Below are 17,469 nucleotides of genomic sequence, written 5' to 3' on the forward strand. Positions count from 1 at the left end.
CCCAGGATCTCCGCGGCCCGCTGGGAAGAGCCGAACCCGCCTCCCGCCCCGCGGGCTTTCCGTGCCAGGGTGAGAACGTGTTTCTGTTCCCAGCACGTTTAGCGCTGCAAAACTCGTCAGAGAGCTGAAAGGGCGCTTTATACGTTAATTTTGGAGGTTTGCCCGTCTAAACTCTTAATCTCGGCGCCGGGCGCCTCCGCCTGCCCCAGCGGCTCCGGCGGGACTCCGGCCACGGCGGAACCCGGCCCGCGGGAGGTTTCCCGGCCGCGGCGGGCGCACGCCTGTCCTGCGGAGCGCTCTCGCGGAGCGGTGCCGCCGCCAGCCCGGCTCCACGGCGGCTCCACGGCGGCCCCGCGGGCGCGGAAGCGGCGCGCAGCTCCCGAGCAGCAGCGTTTGAGGTTCCCTCCCTTCAGCGATCACAAACTCCGCTCCAACGCGCTTATTTCCTCCTGCCTCCCAAGCCAGCTTCCTGCCCGCGCTGCCACCGTTTCTCCCCGGCATCCCATCCCGCCCCGCCGCGCCGCGGGTTCGCGGGCGGCCCGGGACGGTGGCGGCGGGGGCGGTGGGCGGCCGGCGGGCGGCCCCGATTGGCGCAGCCGGCGCACGTGGGGCCGCCCTCACGCCTCGGCGCTGGCAGCTCGGCCGCCGCCGCGGGGCACGGCAGGGCAGGGCGGGGGAGCGCACCGGGCTCCGCGCCGCGCGGGTCTCCGCGCACCGCACGCGGCGCTGCGGCGGGGAGGGGAGAGAAGAGAGAGGAGTCAAGCCGAGCCTGCGGAAAGGTGGGTGTGGGGGCGGCAGACGCCGCGCTGCGGGTCGCGGTGGCCGTGGGGCGGGCGGGGGCGATGTGCCCATCGGCTCCCTCGGTGGCGCGCCGCGCTCGCCCCGTTGGGGCTGCCGGCTGCGCGGCGCCCGCGGGCGGAGCTCTCGGAGGGAGCGGGCCAGCGAGTTAGTGATCAACTCCGCGGCGGCGTCCTCCGCCCCGGCACGGCGCCGGGACCTCCTGGGCGCGCCGGGGGTGCCGGGCCGAGGCAGCCGGGTGTGCGCCCCGGGGGAGGCGGCCGTTCCCGCGGGCGGGGGCGGCCGGAGCCGCGGAGCTCCGCCGAGCGCCGTCTGCGGCGCGGCTGGGGCGAGGCGGGCGGTGCGTCCGGCAGCGCAGCCCTTCAGCCCTCGCCGTCGGAGGCTGTGGGAGCGGGGGGCCCGGCCCTGCAGCCCCGGCACGGGAGGCTTTGCTCTGACACCGGCCCCGAGGTCTGCGCTGCCTGGAGCCGCTGGTGCAGCCCGGCGGCGGTCGGTGCCTGTCGACCGTCCTCGGGAGGTTCTGCGGGTGGTGAAGAGCAGCCCAGGACCGGCCAGTAAACGTTAAGCTGATGTACTGCTCCCCTTCCAACACGATGTTTCAGGAGTAACCTTGACAGTCCAGTGGAACGACCACCGCCACCTTCCCCGCTTTCTGTTTGAGCCAGCTCTGCTAATGGAAAAGTAAATCTACAATAGCTGTCGTCATTATCCGCTTGTGATGGATAGTCCGCAGCTGATGAAATCTGAAGTTCATGGAAATATTTACCATTATTTAGAGAAATGTGTTATTCTTTTTTCATCATATTTTGCCCCCTGTCAAACAGAGGAGCTTATGTTTAAGGAATTACATCACTTTGCAAATCCCTCTATCTTTCTCTAAATATAAGCTGTCTTTTAGGATGTCTTCAACTTGGCTGTTTTCCTTTTGTGAGTCAGAGCTAGTGATACTGCTTTTCATTGCTTGAACGGGCTCCACAGAGCCATGACACCTCTCTTAAGAGTTTTAGGAGTTGTTGCTCATGTGATGGGGATCATCTGGCAACTCTGCTTAACGTTACTGAGGCAGACAGAACCTTTTCCAGCCTTAAATACTGGAAGATGAAGATAAGGTATCTTGATTTTCTTTTGATTATGACATCTAATCAGTGCTGCAGTGACTAACTCTCGGGGAGGTCTGTAACATGTCATCTCTTCTAAGGGAGGAGGGGAGGAGTAAGCAGAGGGCAGGGAAGTTGGATCTTGCTGGTGATGCATTGTGTTAGCAACTCAAGGGTTTCTTTTTCACATCTGTGGTTTCAAGCACACTTTACCCCTGATTTTTTCTGTAATTCTAGTAAGTTATTTTAATAAGGCCCTAAGAACTCAAAACATAATGAACATAGAATACATGTGGTAGTTTGAGTGCAAGTAATCATAATGGGGAGTTGGGCATTTTTTTTTTTCCCATGCTCTGTGAATCGGAATTTACAGCTTTTTTTGCACCTAGGAAGAATGTTTCCCATGAGGTTGATGTTAGTCTGCTTGGTAAATACTTGAAAAAGTCACTTTCAGTGAAATGTTTAAGGCCTTTCTGCTTGAGGAAATGCAGTTACAGTGTAGTCATGCCACCCTAATTTCCCATATATTACTCTTGATTTTCTTCAGGACTATGCCTTAAAGTTGCATGGCACCTTTAAAAATGCACTAAGGTAAAATAGTGAAAATAAAATGGGTGTAGAGTGAAAACACCATTTTGGAAGTTAGCCCAATCACCATTTTGTGATACTTCCTCAGGTGAAGGAATTTCCAGGTGGAAAAAAAAGGCTATGAAGAATTGTGCAATGGGAAAGTAAGGGGTATCTTACCCTTAAGTAAGCATGTTTGCAGTGGTGACTGAGAGTTCTGTTAACCTGCACATGTTGATTTCTCATCTCTATTTTATTTATTCTCAAGTTTCTGAGTGCCTCCTAAACATGGTCTGGATAGGAATATGTGAAGTTAGGGAAGTGTGATGATAACATGGTGTTATGAGCTATAGAAGGGTCAAAGAGAAGTTCTTTATTTTTTTTTTTTTTTTTATGTTTGTGTTCAGATCACCTCTGTCCTGTGTGGATGTGGGATGTTTAGACAGTGAAGATAACATGAGCCATTTATAAAGTCCTCAGTATGAAGGGGTTTTTTTTCCTCCTAGTTGAATATTTTTTCTTTGTACCATTTAAGGCTACTTTTACTAGAAGTTCACTTCTTTAGTAAGATGAATTCATCAATAGGTACTTCTGTGTTTTTACTGTTGTCAATAGATTTAGGCACACATTTTAGAAAACTTAAAAATACCTTTTTTAAAAAATGCAGCTTATAAGACTATATGGGATGTCTTCTGTTTAATTATGAATAAAATTCTATGAAATTTATTATTTTGCCAGCTCTGCAAAATAGTAGCTGTTAGTTTCCTTTGGGGAGAAGCATGCTGTCTTAGTCCATTTGTTCTTTTTTTCTTCTTTCCTTGTAACTTAATGTCTATTTCCAATGTCCAGCTGGTAAGCTAACATTGCCAAGGTTCTACAAAAGTGTTTTAATCACAGGTGTTCAGATAATATGGTGGTAAGACAAACCAAGCAGGAATGCCATAGCTGACATGTGCAGAGAAAAATCAAGTCCTTCAAGGGAACACTTAATTTTCCTAGTCCTGGGTTTGTGATCTGGTGATGCTGGGGATTTGAAAAATGGATGAATTAAAAAGCCTTGACATTAATTTATATTGTATCCAGACATGCCACTGAATCCATTAATACACTTTTTGCATGTGACTGCAGCAGTTAGTGCTGGTTTAGCTGTATAGAAGCATCTTTAAATTTAGGCTTTTGGTTTGCCTGTTTCTTGTTCTGAGTCAGGACATGCAAATAGGATGTATCTAGTATTTTATCAGTGCTAATAAACATTGTGTGATTGTTTACATTTCCTTGTGTAGCATTCCTTGGTTATACAGATCTTTAATCTTATCTCTAACAAATTTCTTAAGCTTGGAGGAGAGGAAAATAGTAATAATAATTCAAATCAAGAACTGTGTTAACAAGAGAAAGGACTATTGGTTTTTCTGCCTAAATGATGTCAAAGAACATTTAGGCTGTGGTGTGCAGAGAGAAACTGGTTTTAGGGAAGTGGGAGGAAGGACATTGCCTTTTATTACTTTTTTCCCCTCCTCTGGGTAATCTGCTATGACAGAAAGGAAAGATGATTTTTCAAAAGCAAGTGCATTTCTGAAGCTGTATATAGCAGAAATAAACTCATGAAATATATTCACTGAGTAACTGAGGGCCAAAAAGATATCAGCCCATTTAACAAAATTATTGTATTCAAACTCTTTCAAAATTGCCAGTATCCTCTTCCATCCTGAAGAACTTATTCCCAGTAGTCCATTTTCTTTTCCAGTATACATTTGTTGGAGGCCCAGTTGACTTCTGGCATGTGTTGTTCATTGTGGTGCTCTAGACCTCATAGTTGAACATTAAGCTGCCTTTTTTTCCATCTTAAGCTTAAGCAGACATCCTCTTCACCTGGGGTTTTTGACACAGACAGTGCTGAGAGGCTTCTTTGTCATAAGTATAAAAGATTCCTTTGTAGATGGGATTGCATGACTGTGAGTTAGCTTGATATATTACATATTCCTACTTTCCCTTTCATAATTTTTCTTTGCAGATAGTTTTGGGAAAGGATTCCTGCTGTGCTGAAGTGCTGCAGGTCTGGGAGCAGTTTGGACTGTAATGTTCCTGTGTTCTTTACAAGACATCACTTGTATTGGATTTCTGATGCTTGGAAGACCCAGGTTTCTATATGTGTGTGTTGTCAGTTTCAGACTTTTATATGTAGATAACAGTGCTAATCTACTGTCAACAGCCCCAAGGGAAAAAAATCCAGACACTTCTGTAGCAATTTGATTTCCTTAGTAGAACCAGGAGCATTGTGGGAGTTCAAGGTGGCTCAGTAGCACAGAATTCTTACCAGTGCCTATGAATACGAGTTACTGAAGGTTTTACAGTCATGAACTGCGGATTAAAGTCCAGCACTAAAAGCTGAACTTGGGTTTTTTTTGCCCTTTAAACTTGGTTCTAGTCTTGCTGTAGACATGCAAATAGTGCCAGCTCCACCAGCTCCAGGAGTCTTTTTTTTTTTTCTTCTGCCTTTACTGTCTTGTGTGGTTGTAAATTTCAGACACTTTCACTTCATTATCTCTTCTTAGAGATTGCACATGCTTTTTATATATGTGAAGTTTCTAAGTAGTGTGAAACATGCTGTGTAATTATAGATCCATTAATAATAGGGCAAACCCCAAGATTATGTGTATCTGTATGAAACACTTTAGATGGAGAGACTTAGGAAAACAGGTTTCTGGGTAGGTTGAGTTTTTCTTGTCTGTGCATAAAACAGTACAATTAAACGTATAACAGTAATAAATTATAAACTTGTTTTGGAGTAGATTTCAATATAAGAAATTAACATACTCCTACTTGATTTAAACTAAGCCATAGTTAAATTATTACAATTCTGCTGCTGTGGAAACAATTCCTTTTTTTGTGATGCATCACCATAAGATAAAACTGGAAATGTAGCTTTTGTAAAATTTGGTGCTTGCCTGCAATTCATCTGCAAAAAATAAATACATATTATTTCTTCTTGCTAACTGTGCTGGTCAACAAGTTTTTTATTTGGTTTAGAAAACACTCTTTGTATCTTGCAAAGACTTGCTTGGAAAGCCAAACCAGTAATTCCTTAACTTTACTTACAGATTTTCTTCAGGGTTGTCGAGGCGCAAAATTGAGATGTAATCTAATATTTTTCCTACCTTTCCACTTGCTAGTGTATTTAGGAGGAGGGGAAGAGCAAACAACTGGCCATATGCAGTATACACTTGGAAAACTCCCTCTTGGTAATTAATAGAAACTCTAGGATGTTCATGAGCTTCCTCTTGAATTGTTTGCTTTTAATGGGCCATTATATGAGCATATGAACTTTCTGTATTCATTTAAAGTGACACAATGCTCAGTTCAACATTGTTAATCGTATATGGAAAGAAAGAAGGAAAGAATATGATCAGTTATTGACAGATTGGAATTACACAGAGTGAGTTCCTGTTAGTTCATTTATTTCCTTGAGCTTGTATGGCAGGTTCCTGATGGTGTAATAAAGTGTCCAAGTGCTTTGATATACCCAGAGGTTAGTGACTAGTCTGTTAGCACCTCTGTGACTTTAATATAAACATGGAAGTTGTTTTTTGCAGTGGCAGTTTGTTCAGTGTAGGTCAACAATCAACTCTACCCTCTAACAGCAAACATTTGTAAGTCTGTAGGACGCTGTGCTTGGGCTTCACGGTTTCAGGCAGCATGGAGAAAGGATGGATGCTCAGAGATGTGCTCTGCTCTTGTGTAACAATGCCAAGGGGCTTCTTTCTGTCTTCCTGCTGGCCATCAGCTCCTTGCTGGTAGGCATCCACTGCAGGTGGGCTCTGCACCCGGGCCTTTGCAATGTTTTTCATTGCATGAAAGTTACAAGATTCAGAGGGTCTGGTGTCTTTCTGCAGGAAAGGGCCAACAAAAAACTTGTATTCAGCTACCCTTAGTGTCTTAAGGAAAGATTTAAAGGTGGGTGTTTAAACTCCAAATTTACAACTTAGTTTTGTCATTTTAAAATCTATGCTGAGGGGGTTGCCTTAAAGAAGCAGTCTGACTTTAAGAAATAAAAACCCCCTGAAGATCACAGAGCCATAGAACAGCTGAGTTTGGATGGGACCTCTGGAAGTTCCTTTTTATAGTTTTATATACCACTCTCTTTTGGAGAAGAGCTGTGTTAAGCTTAGCTTTTTTTGGACAGTGCTCTCTGGCCCATGGTGTGATTCTTGGGCTTGTCTGTGCAAGGCCAGGAGTTTGACTTCATGATCTTTGAGGGTCCATTCCAACTCAGGATGCTCTATGATTTGTTTTGGGAGATATAGAAAGGAAGTTGCACTTGTAAATATAGAGGTTCACTAGTATGAGGGGATATCAAACAAAGAAGACTTTGTTTTGTGAGCATACAGCTGAGTGAAGTCAGAGGCACATTCACAGATGGAATGGAGCTCTTGGTTACTGGAACTGAAATTTTCCTTACATTTTTTGAACCTTGAATGGGGACCTTTTAAGAATCATCTTACATTGTGCCCAAGCTAATAATTTTTGTCTCGATCAGTACAGAATTTCAGTTTCAGTATAAACACACTTTTAATATGTTCTTTGAAAAAGCATTATTCTTGACTGGTTTTAGTAAAACTCACAACTTAAGAAAATTAATGTGTCAATTGTTTGTTTTAAACATTGGTTTTACTGTAGCCTGTGTGCATTTGCAGCTATTCAGAAGTGACTGTCAGAGGAGCAAAGAATGATTCAACAGCATATGAAGTGCTGGATACTTCCCACATCATTGGTAACGTATGATCTGTATTTGAAAAATGTAACTAAGACTGAATATTTACATGTTTTAATTTTTTTTTTTCTGGGCAATTGACTAGTTTGACTATAACATCAGACTGCATTTGCTGTAAGTTGGGGTATTTGGATCACTTTCAGTTTACCAGGGCCTGAAATATACATACCATAATTCACGAGGGAAGTGTTTGTTTTGAAGATTCTGATTTAATTTAACTCCTGTGGAAGCTAAAGGCTGTAGCTGACTTTATTGGGACTTGAACAGAGCAGGCAGGCTAGCTTTGTCCCACAGAGTTGCTTTTATGTTTCGGTTTCCTATGTATTTAGTAAGGCTTCTGATGTTCCTTTAGTATGTAACTATCAGGACTAGGTAAAGTGTTTCATGGATGCTGAGATGCAGTTACAGTATATAATCTATTGTTTAAATATCCAAATACGAGATTTAGAATTTGCCATAGGTGATCAGTTGTACCTTGCAGAGTTGTTAATTAACCTGCACTTAGACACAGACTGTGTTTGTGATTGAGTCTGGGCTTAAAACGAGAGTCTTTTATGTTAGTTCTGCATTGACTTGTGAGTTAATGCTGTCTACTTAGGCACCTGATTGTCTTCTGACCTGAGGTGTCCACGTTTCCTGTCAAGTCAGTGGAAGGAGTTGAAAGCCTTGGGGGCATGAATCACAGCACTGTAGTGTTTCACGAAATAGTAATGACATTACTTCAGTAAGCAGTATTAAAAAGCATGAACAGAAATAGCTTTTATGTGAGTGGGGAGTAAGGCAATACAATTTTGTCACTGCTGTGTTAGCTGAAGGTAGCTGTGTCTGTTGGGTTACACCTCATTTACACATCTTGACACACCACTGTCCCTGCTTGCCCCAGTTTGCCAAGGTCATACTGATTGTGGATGGTTCTTGTCCCCAGCCCAGGAAATCAGATGAATGGAGGTGTCTCTTGAGAAAGCTTTGGGAAGGTAAGCTAATTGATTGTCTGTGAAATTTTTCAGGAGGAAGCTAGGACTTAGGACCTCTAACTCAATTTAATGATTTGATGGGATCTGAAATAGGGCATTTAGTGTCTGAAAAGTAAATTCCTTGTGTCCAATATGATATTTTAACTCGGAGCCCTTATCTGACCAAAGGCTAATGTGACGGCCTTTAAAGGATTAAGAAACCCATATGCCTATACCTCGATAAAGGAATTTAGTAGATAGGAGCCATGTACAGGGCACCTTCAGATCCTTGTAAGAATTACATAAAAGACTAGTTCCAGGTTCTGTTTGGTTGCTAGACAATGTTTCATTTCAATAACAAGTATGCAATTAAAAAATATTAGACTTCAGTAACTTTTAATTTTTTGGGGGGTAAACATTATGCATTTTAACCTCCTAAAAAGAAAACTTCAAAGATAAGCTCTGTAAGCTAAGATATATACTGGATTTAGTCATGTCATGTAAAACAACAGTGCACCAAACTGCCCTTCTTTTTTTTTTCAGTGGTGGTTATTGTGAAAGATACAGCAGTGTTTTGGAGTGGGAATATAAGGGCTTATGATGGTTCCAGATGCCTGTGGGTCCAATTCTACTCCTAGTTACTTCTGTATGAATTTTCTAATTTATTCTTGTAGAAATGATTGCTTATTTGTGAAAGTGGGCAGGTCTGGGCTGAAGCAAGTCATGATCCTGTTGTCCTTGGAGTGCAATAACAGTGCTTCTCCATTCCTCTTAAGGGGGTGATAAGACCATGTTTGCATCTCTGCTTTCTGTTCCTCTCCACTAGTTTATTAGGGAGCTGGTTTAGTTTTCTGGATGTTTGGGTAAAGAAAACTGAGAATTTTCCAGTAGTATCAGACACTTGTTTATTTCATGTTTGTCCCCTATGGAAACCTGTGAAGCAGGATATAGTCAAGATGCTGACATAGTTTGTGATTAGTTGCTTGTTTCACACAGTAATAGCCGGTGTCTTCAAATCTTAACTTGAGAATTCTGACTGGTTTTGGGTGTGAAAGTAGGCTTGTTATTCATTCAAAAATTAAATTTGCAGTTTTGTTTTTGTTTTTTCTATTCCATTTGGTTACAGTGGAAACTGCAGGAAGGGATTGTCTTTGACAGTAACCCAGGTACCGCTTTGGGTGCTAAGTGAGGCTTCCTTACAGCTCTCTCTGAGCAGTGATTAAGCTGAAGAATGCATTTGTGCAGCCCTGTAACACTGACCTGATGGTCCTGTAAGTGCTCAGCAGATGCCAAACTCTCCCATGCATTCATCAGCTGGGTGTGGTGACCCCCTCATTTTCTGCAGGAAGAAATAATCTTAAAAGAGTTGTTCAAGGTGATATCTGTAGTAAAACTGTGATAACAATGCATCTTTCTAGTTCTGTTTTTATAGATTATCAAAGTATCAGACTATCTTTTAAGCAATTCAGTAAGAAATTTGTAATCAACTCAGTGTGCATTTGAAGGCCTCTTAAAAATTTGTGAATTCATCCCATGGTGGAGAATCTTGCCCAATGCATAACACAACCATCTTCCCTTTCCAGTTTGTAACAACCTGTTACTTAGGTTTCTAGGGTAAAACAGGCGGTGATGTATATGGACTGTTTTTCTGTCTCTTTCATTGTGCATCTGTTTTGTCTTCCTCTGTGTCTGACATAGTTTGTACATGTACCCCACACATAGTCTGTGCATGTCTCTGCACAGAAGGAAATGAATTTTCGCAGGTTGAGCAATAAAAGCCACCCTTGTGAAGGTGTAGTGTCTGGATGTTTCGTAGGGAGCTGGTTGGGTGGCTGTGAGCATTTTCTCACTTCCTGCTGGTGACAAAGCAGTAAATCCCATGTTGTTTTTCTCTTTGTTCCCCCCAATATGTGGATTTATTTCATGCTCTTACAGCACAGGCTTATCTGAACTTCAGGATGTTCCCAGCTTTGACATGAGTGCTCATACTTATTTTTACCTTTTCATTTAAACATTTCTCCTCCCTCCCTTTTCAAAAGGGTGGCATGAGGTGAGGTTGACAACTGATGTCTGTTATGACTAAAAGTAATAGTTTATCCCTTCTGATAGAGGGGTAAACACATAATTTAGCTTGCAGTAAGAGGAAAATGCTTTTCATTTCAGTGAGCTATGCTGAGGAGGGGATAGCAGGAATGAGAAAAGTGGAATCCAGACTCTGATCTAATGTATTGTGGTATATTATGCTGAATAAAATTTCCTGAAAATAGAGAAGGGATATTGGAGGACTCCCAGGAAATGCAGCAATTCCCCTAGAAACATGTCTGAGATGAGAGGAAATGAGAGTTCAGTACCACTGAAACACAGAGAGGTGCAATAAGTTGTCTTCTGAGGTGTGGGAGCTATGGGAGGTATTTATCTGATTAATGAACCAGTAGCACTGGTTCAGCAGTCTTCCATGGACAAGGATTATTCCTATAACATGGTCTCAGCTGTGTCTAATCTCCTTCTAATGTCACTCTTTGTTTCCTGCCTTTATAATTTTGTCTGTTTCTTCCTCATTTCTCACTATTTTTTATCTTAGCAACCTTTGTACATGATTTTAATCATGAGGCTGTTCTCTTTCAAACCTCATTTAGCAGTCCCCAGGGACTTCTTAAGGGCCTTAATAGGTGTGTATTTCCCTGTCATGTGTCAGTTTAAACATTAACTTTGGCATCTTTAGTCAAAGAATGTTGACTAGAGATTGATTTCCTCTATTTATAGGTGAGTTCTCACTTTCCTTCATGTTCTTACTTCCTCATTTAAATAATTATACTTTTCTAGTTTATCTTAGAAACAAGATAACTTTGGGAAGAGTAAGATGTGACCCTGGTGACTGGAAAAGGGGAAGGATCGTGCCCATCTTGAAAAACGATAGAAAGGGGGATCCTGGAAGCTCCCAACTTGCCAGCCTCACCTCTGTGCCTGAGAAGGTCATGAAACAGATGTTCCTAGATGCCATGCTAGGGCACAGTGAGGACAGGAAGGTGACTTGAGACAGCCAGCACGACTTCACCCAGGGCAGGTCCTGCCTGATCAAGGGGCCTTCTATGTTGGAGTGACTCCATCAGTGGACAGGGAAGCTACAGATGTCATTTATCTGGCCCTCTGACATGGTCATCCCCAGCATCCTTCTCTTTAAATTGGAGAGAGAAGGATTTGCTGGGTGGACTGTTAAATGGATAAGAAATTGGTTGGATGGTCACATCCAGAGGGTAGTAGTCAACAGCTCAGGGACATCAGTGAGAAGTGGTGTCCCTTAGGGATCTGTAAACTGTGTTATTTAGTATCTTCTTCATTGATATAGACAGAGGGATTAAGTGCACCCTCGGCAAGTTTGCTGGTGACACCAAGCTGAGCGGTGTGTTTGACGCACCTGAAGGATGGGATGCCATCCAGAGGGACCTGAACAAGCTCAGGAACTGTGCCCATGGGAACTTCAGGAGTTTTAACAAGACCAAGTGCAAGGTGCTGCACCTGGCTGGGGCAAGCCCTGGTATCAGCACAGGCTGGGGATGCACAGACCCAGAGCAGCCCTGCCCAGAAGGACCTGGGGTTGCTGCTGGCTGAGAGGCTGGACATGAGCCAGCCTTGTGTGCTGGAGCCAGATAATCTTCAAGGTCCCTTCCAACCCAAACCGTTCCATAGTTCTGCAGTTGTGTGACTCAGTTTGTAGTTTCTATTTCCCTCTACTTTCATTTCTATTCCTCTTTCACAATGTTTTTTCTGAGTTGCATACTTTAAATGAAACAACCAAGTTACTGATGATAAGGGATGAAAGGTGTGTTCTACGAATGCCACTGTGGTATGTTCTGGATCTTTCCAGATATGTTATTACATTCTGTGAAGTATTCCACACACATTGAGTAAATAATAGCTGTTACGAATTAATGCTTTTAAATTAGCAGAGCTGGATAACTTTTTTCTGAACATCTTAAAATGAAAAGCCTGAAGAAATGTAGCTAGAATAAGGAAGGACCTGGAATTATGTTAGATATCTAATTAAATGGTTGCTTCTTATTCTGTTGTGGAACAAAAGAAGCCAATGCTTTGCCAGTGCTGAAGGGTCACTGAAAAGAAAAAGACAAATTTGAAGTTGTGGGTGGTTGTTTGCCTCAGTATGGTGCTGGCAAGTCTAATATACTTTATTATGTGCAGAGTATTCTGTATTTAATTAAGCTTAAAATGTGAGTAATGTACATTCAAAGGCAAGAGAAATACATCTGTTATCTTTTAATCTTTCATTGAATGCAGTTTATTTCAGTGTAGGATTATCTGTATTACAAGATGCAGGACACTGAAGGGCTGCTTCCACTTCTGGTTGGCATTTTTCATTGTTCTATAATGTCTGAGCACTTTAAGTATGGGCAATATATATATAATACTTTGAATTTTCTATTGTGTTTCTTTAAAATTATTGGTTAAAGGTTATCTTTAGTATACATAATTTGTAAATTAATTACATATTTATGTGTACCTGAGGTGCTTTTTAAGAGGTGAATTTGCATCTCTGCATAACTGCAATATTTTGGGTTTTTTGTTTTGGTCTTTGGCTTGAATGGACATCTGAAGCAAAAAAAAAAAATTTGGAAGGTTTATTAGAAGCAGATCCTTGCTTGATTCCAGATGGAAATCTCACAGTTCTCTTGGGGGTCCTATGAAATTGCTCTTTCCTACAGTAATAAAATAGTCTCTCAAGTATAAATGGTGCTAGAATTGTCAAGCTGAGTGAGCAGCTAAAACTAATGAGTTGCAAAGAATTCCAAGTATGCATCTGGCTTTTAGGGCTATACCCACAGTTTTGTGATATCTTTATTTGGGAAAACCTCTCTTGCTTTCTTTACTTGCTGTGCAGATGGCCGTACAAAAGATTGTTCTTTGAAGAAAGACTGAAACATCAGTAGGCATAGTAGATAAAAACACAGAATGCACTTAATACTCTTTCTTAATTTCAGAATCTTTCTCATGAGGATTTAGAAGCAGCTCTTACAAGGATGTAGCTTTTGAGAAATTAGTATCCTTGTAAAAGCTAGATGAAAGCCTTTTAAGAAGTTGTAAAAACAATATTTGTACCATGTGCTATGTGCCTACATTCATGGCTCCTTTATTATAGATCTTGGTTTTTACAGAGTTGCCTGTCCTTGCAAACCTTTCTGTATGAAATTTTCTTGGAGAGACAGAAGGTTCTAAAATACTAATAGATCTGGTAGTCCATAACGCATGTACTTTGCAAATGAAATGCTTCTTTCTTTTTTCAGCAAATGGAGTAATGGGAATACTTTTTTGAAGGAAAAACCAAAACCCAAAGCTTCCCCTTCTCTCCTTTTCTTCCTGACCAAAGTATTCGGGATATTAACTTTAAAAATGTAATTGACTCTTCTTTTCATTTTTGAAAACTTTCTAACATGTAGACAGGAATAGTAAAGATTTGTAATCACTGCAATCCTGATAAGATCCCACTTTTAAAAAAGTGATTAGTTCTGTTGGACTCTTGAAAGTATATGAACTTGTAGAAGACTAAGTTCAGCTACCTTAGTGGTGAATGACCAGAAGAAAGCACATGTAAATTACATTTAGGGTGCACTAAGACCCCAATAAGGATATTGCTTAGTGGGTCTCTTTTTGAAACTTCCCTTCCTATCTGTATACACTGTGTTTCATTGGTGGCCTCCCTGTACTTATCAGGCTGCATAAAGGCTGTTAGTTCATATTCTGACTCAGCATCACCCCTGAAATGTATACTGTACATCTGCATTGTATGTAAACTCACTATTTAAAAACCCCAAACAACTTTTTAGTATTTCTTATATCTGCCAAGGCTTGGATTCAGACCTTTAAGTTTCTGGTTGGGTTGTTTTGCTTGAAGACTGAAACTTATATATGCAACCCTGAGAAACTCTTGTGATGGTAACATGCTGGCTGATACTTTCTGGGTAAGGATGAAAATGTTATTTGCAAAGTGAATGTGTGCAGAATCAAACGGGTCTGCCTTATCTCTGTGGGGTATGGGAAATTTTTGGTTCATTTGGGTTTTTTTTTGCTTTTGTTTTTTGTTTATACTGTGCTTTATTTTATTAGTGATAACATCTCTGATAAAATGCATGGCTGAATCCTTGCATAATGGGAAAGCTACTGAAAGAGCTCTTAAATATAACTAATTATCTGTGAGGCTTTACCTACCTGCCCTGAAGATTTCTCTCAGGGATTTCTCCAGTTGTTGAACATAATGAGCACAGACCATCATTAATTTTAAAGATACTTGTGTGCCTCACAGGATTCTGGGTATCTCTTGAATAGGTGACACTGATTTTCTTCCTGTTGGAGGAAGAGATTCCTTTTTTCTTTTAAGCCTGTCCTGTCACTGTTGCACATGTATCTTTATATAAAAATTAGTAGGGATTCTCTTCCTTTTCTTGTTTTCTTATTTTCTACATTTCTTTCTCATTGTTCTGCTGTTACATACTTGAGTAGCCTTTCTTTTATCTTCTGTTCCATTCCTTCACCAAATTTCACACAGGTATGGGTGGTTAAAAATACTCTAGTTGCATCAGGTTGCCTACTCAGGTTATAGTCTGATTAGTGTAAAAGCTTAATATTGAAAGGAGAAGATTTCAAAGAAAAATGTTAAGCTACCAGCAAAAATGTACAAAACCTTGATACTTAACAAGGTGTAGAATGCCATGCATACTTCAGTAAAGAGTACTGATCACAGAACTTATTAATAATAATAATCTGGATAAGATTTTAACAATTCTAGGGCAAGGTCCTAGTTGATGCAAAATTGGTTAAAAATATTTTTTTTCTGACTTCAGTGTACATTCTCACACATCTCTAGCCTTGCTACTGTATTGTAACAGGGCTTACACCCCCTGAGTAAAGCTATTTTTGACTCCTTTCAGGAATGAATAGAGGAGGGAATTGTGTTTCTGGTGAAGCCAGAGCTGTGTACAAGGAAGTACTAGATCTGAATCATTCTTATTACAGTTGTGAAAAGGCATCAGAGCGGTAAATGGTTCTGTTGTATAGCAGGAAAGACAAAAGACAGTAAACATTTGCATTTGATCTTGAATCTGATTTACATAGTTTATTTAACAAGGCTATCTGCTTTGATTGTAGAAGAGCAGGAACTTCTGTTGATAAGGTGAGTAGCAATTTGAGTTTCTATCTGCCTTTCCTCCGGTGTTTGCACCTTGGACTTACTGGGTGTCAGATACCTTGAAGCAGTCAATAGATCTGCAAAAGCTGGAAGGAATACTGTGCACATTTGAATGCTCAGCAAACATATTATTTTAGGAAAACAGACAGGTCTTAGAGTAAACTTAAAAGTCACCAAATGTACTGGTACATTGGAAACACATTTCCTCAGTGTGAATACAGCTGTACTACCCTCCTGACTTCTGGGAGATAACATCCTGGGAAGGGTGAGTTCTCGTAACAGAAGGCAGAGAAAACCTGGTGATGTTTGAAGGACCCAGTTCTTTCTCTGTGTGAAGCACAGTTAGCATTGTCTTTGCAGCACAAGGGAAGAGAAAATGAGGTGACCTTCTTGTGGGAGCTTCAGAGGCCACACTGACTGGGTTTGAAAGCGCTGTATGAAAACATTCTGCAGTTTTCCATCCCAGCAATGGCGTAGCCTGGGAATAGGGCTGAAGATTTCAGGGTGTTGACGAATTGCAAATGAAGAAAGATTATATGGGCTTGAAGGGAAGATGAAATTCATCTTCTTTCATTGTCAATTACAGCAGAAATAGCCAAAAACATGTTAATTTCAAGTGGACTGTTCAGTGTAGATTTAAAAGCCCTGAAATACATAGACTCACATTTGTTCATGAAACTTGGGTAACTTGAAGCAAGTTGGGAATGTTGTTCTCCCTTTCACCTACACCCCTCTATTCACATTTTGAAATTATATTGGGATTGTACCACCAATTTCTGTCATGTGTGATTGCAGTGTTGTAGGTCTCTGCCTCTCCTTAAATAAAGGTAAGAAACATGACATTATTCCTATTGTCATTGAAAGCGTATTGTTGAATAATAACTATGAGGGCATTTTATTAAAGCTGTAAAACTGTCCTAGATATCTCTCATAAACAACATTGTTCTTCAAATAGAACTGAAATACTCTAAAATGTAGTCTACCAGTATATGGGAACTAGAGGACACAGGCTCAAAGATCAGACACAAAGTAGTGTAAGCACTTACTGAAACTAAGTTTATGTAAAAAGTGGTAGTAGGTAATTTCTTTTTATGTCTTCTTTGGGAAACACACTCAAAAAGCTAATAAAAGCAGACTTATGTGGATCAGAACTGGTTTTATTCCACAGGTAGGGCATTCAGATCCAACATTTTGCTCCTAATTCTTTTTCTTCTGTATCACCTGCATAGTACTGCCCACTCCTTCCCCTCCAAAAAAATACATACTGGAAATTCATAAATTGGGAAATGATTTCTTCTCCTGTAACCAGCTAAGTTCATCATCACTTCTGTGTATTCAGGTTGTGGTATGAAATTTGCAGATTTGAATTGCTCAAGGCGTTCCTCAAAACTATATCAAAACAGTAAGCACAGGACAGGAGTTACAGCTTGATGGAATTGAAGTAGAGGTGTTGAACAGAATGTCGTACTGGGGTGAAAAAATAATCATGTGCCTGGATTATCATAATAATTTTAAAGGATATTGGGGCTGATTTAGCATAGAGACAAACCTTTTTTTCTTAAACTGCATAATGAGAGGAAACATTGCAGTAAGAGACAGACTGTTCCTGCCAGACACTAGAATTATGACTATATTGATAAAGTTAGTTGGGATGATTTTTCTTTTCCTTTCTAAGGTGGAGGTGGCAATTCCTCTTTTAGAATATGATTTCTGAGATCTTCTTTTAATATGTGCAACAGTGAGACTGCCAGAAAATGGTTTTCTAAAAATGCAATTTCTTAAGTCAACCAAATGCTTTATTGCAAGCAGTTTCTTTTAATCCACAAGTCAGTAGGCATCAATCCTGTTTAGTGGTTTGAGTTTTAAAAGAAGAACATTGATGTCACACTGAAGCTTGCATAATGCCAGTGGTGGCTGCCATATTATTATTTCTATTATTTCTATGAGCTGTTCTAAATTCTAGACTTCACTGGTAGTGCAGATACTGTACATCATTTTATGGAAATAGAAATGGGTGCTCTTCTGGATACTCTTTTCTGCATTATTTTCCATGTTCAAGATTCAGTGACCAAAGAAGATCCTTTTGCCTAC

General features: G+C 41.1%; 1 protein-coding gene across 3 annotated transcripts in view; it reads left to right on the forward strand.

The window, feature by feature from the left end:
- The first annotated feature begins 652 nt into the window (after positions 1–652).
- Positions 653–17,469, forward strand: part of STXBP6 (syntaxin binding protein 6) — a 97,058-nt gene continuing 80,241 nt past the window's right edge. The window contains exons 1-3 of one of the 3 annotated variants that reach the window (XM_084207071.1): positions 682–779; positions 4,474–4,610; positions 7,154–7,230. The gene's annotated coding sequence lies outside the window, so the exon portion shown is untranslated. Of the gene's footprint in view, positions 780–4,473; positions 4,611–7,153; positions 7,231–17,469 lie in introns of all 3 variants that reach the window. The other 2 variants (XM_084207072.1, XM_084207073.1) reach the window with 2 other exon arrangements.

Source organism: Fringilla coelebs, assembly GCF_963513975.1.
Source record: "Fringilla coelebs genome assembly, chromosome: 6".
Taxonomy (NCBI): domain Eukaryota; kingdom Metazoa; phylum Chordata; class Aves; order Passeriformes; family Fringillidae; genus Fringilla; species Fringilla coelebs.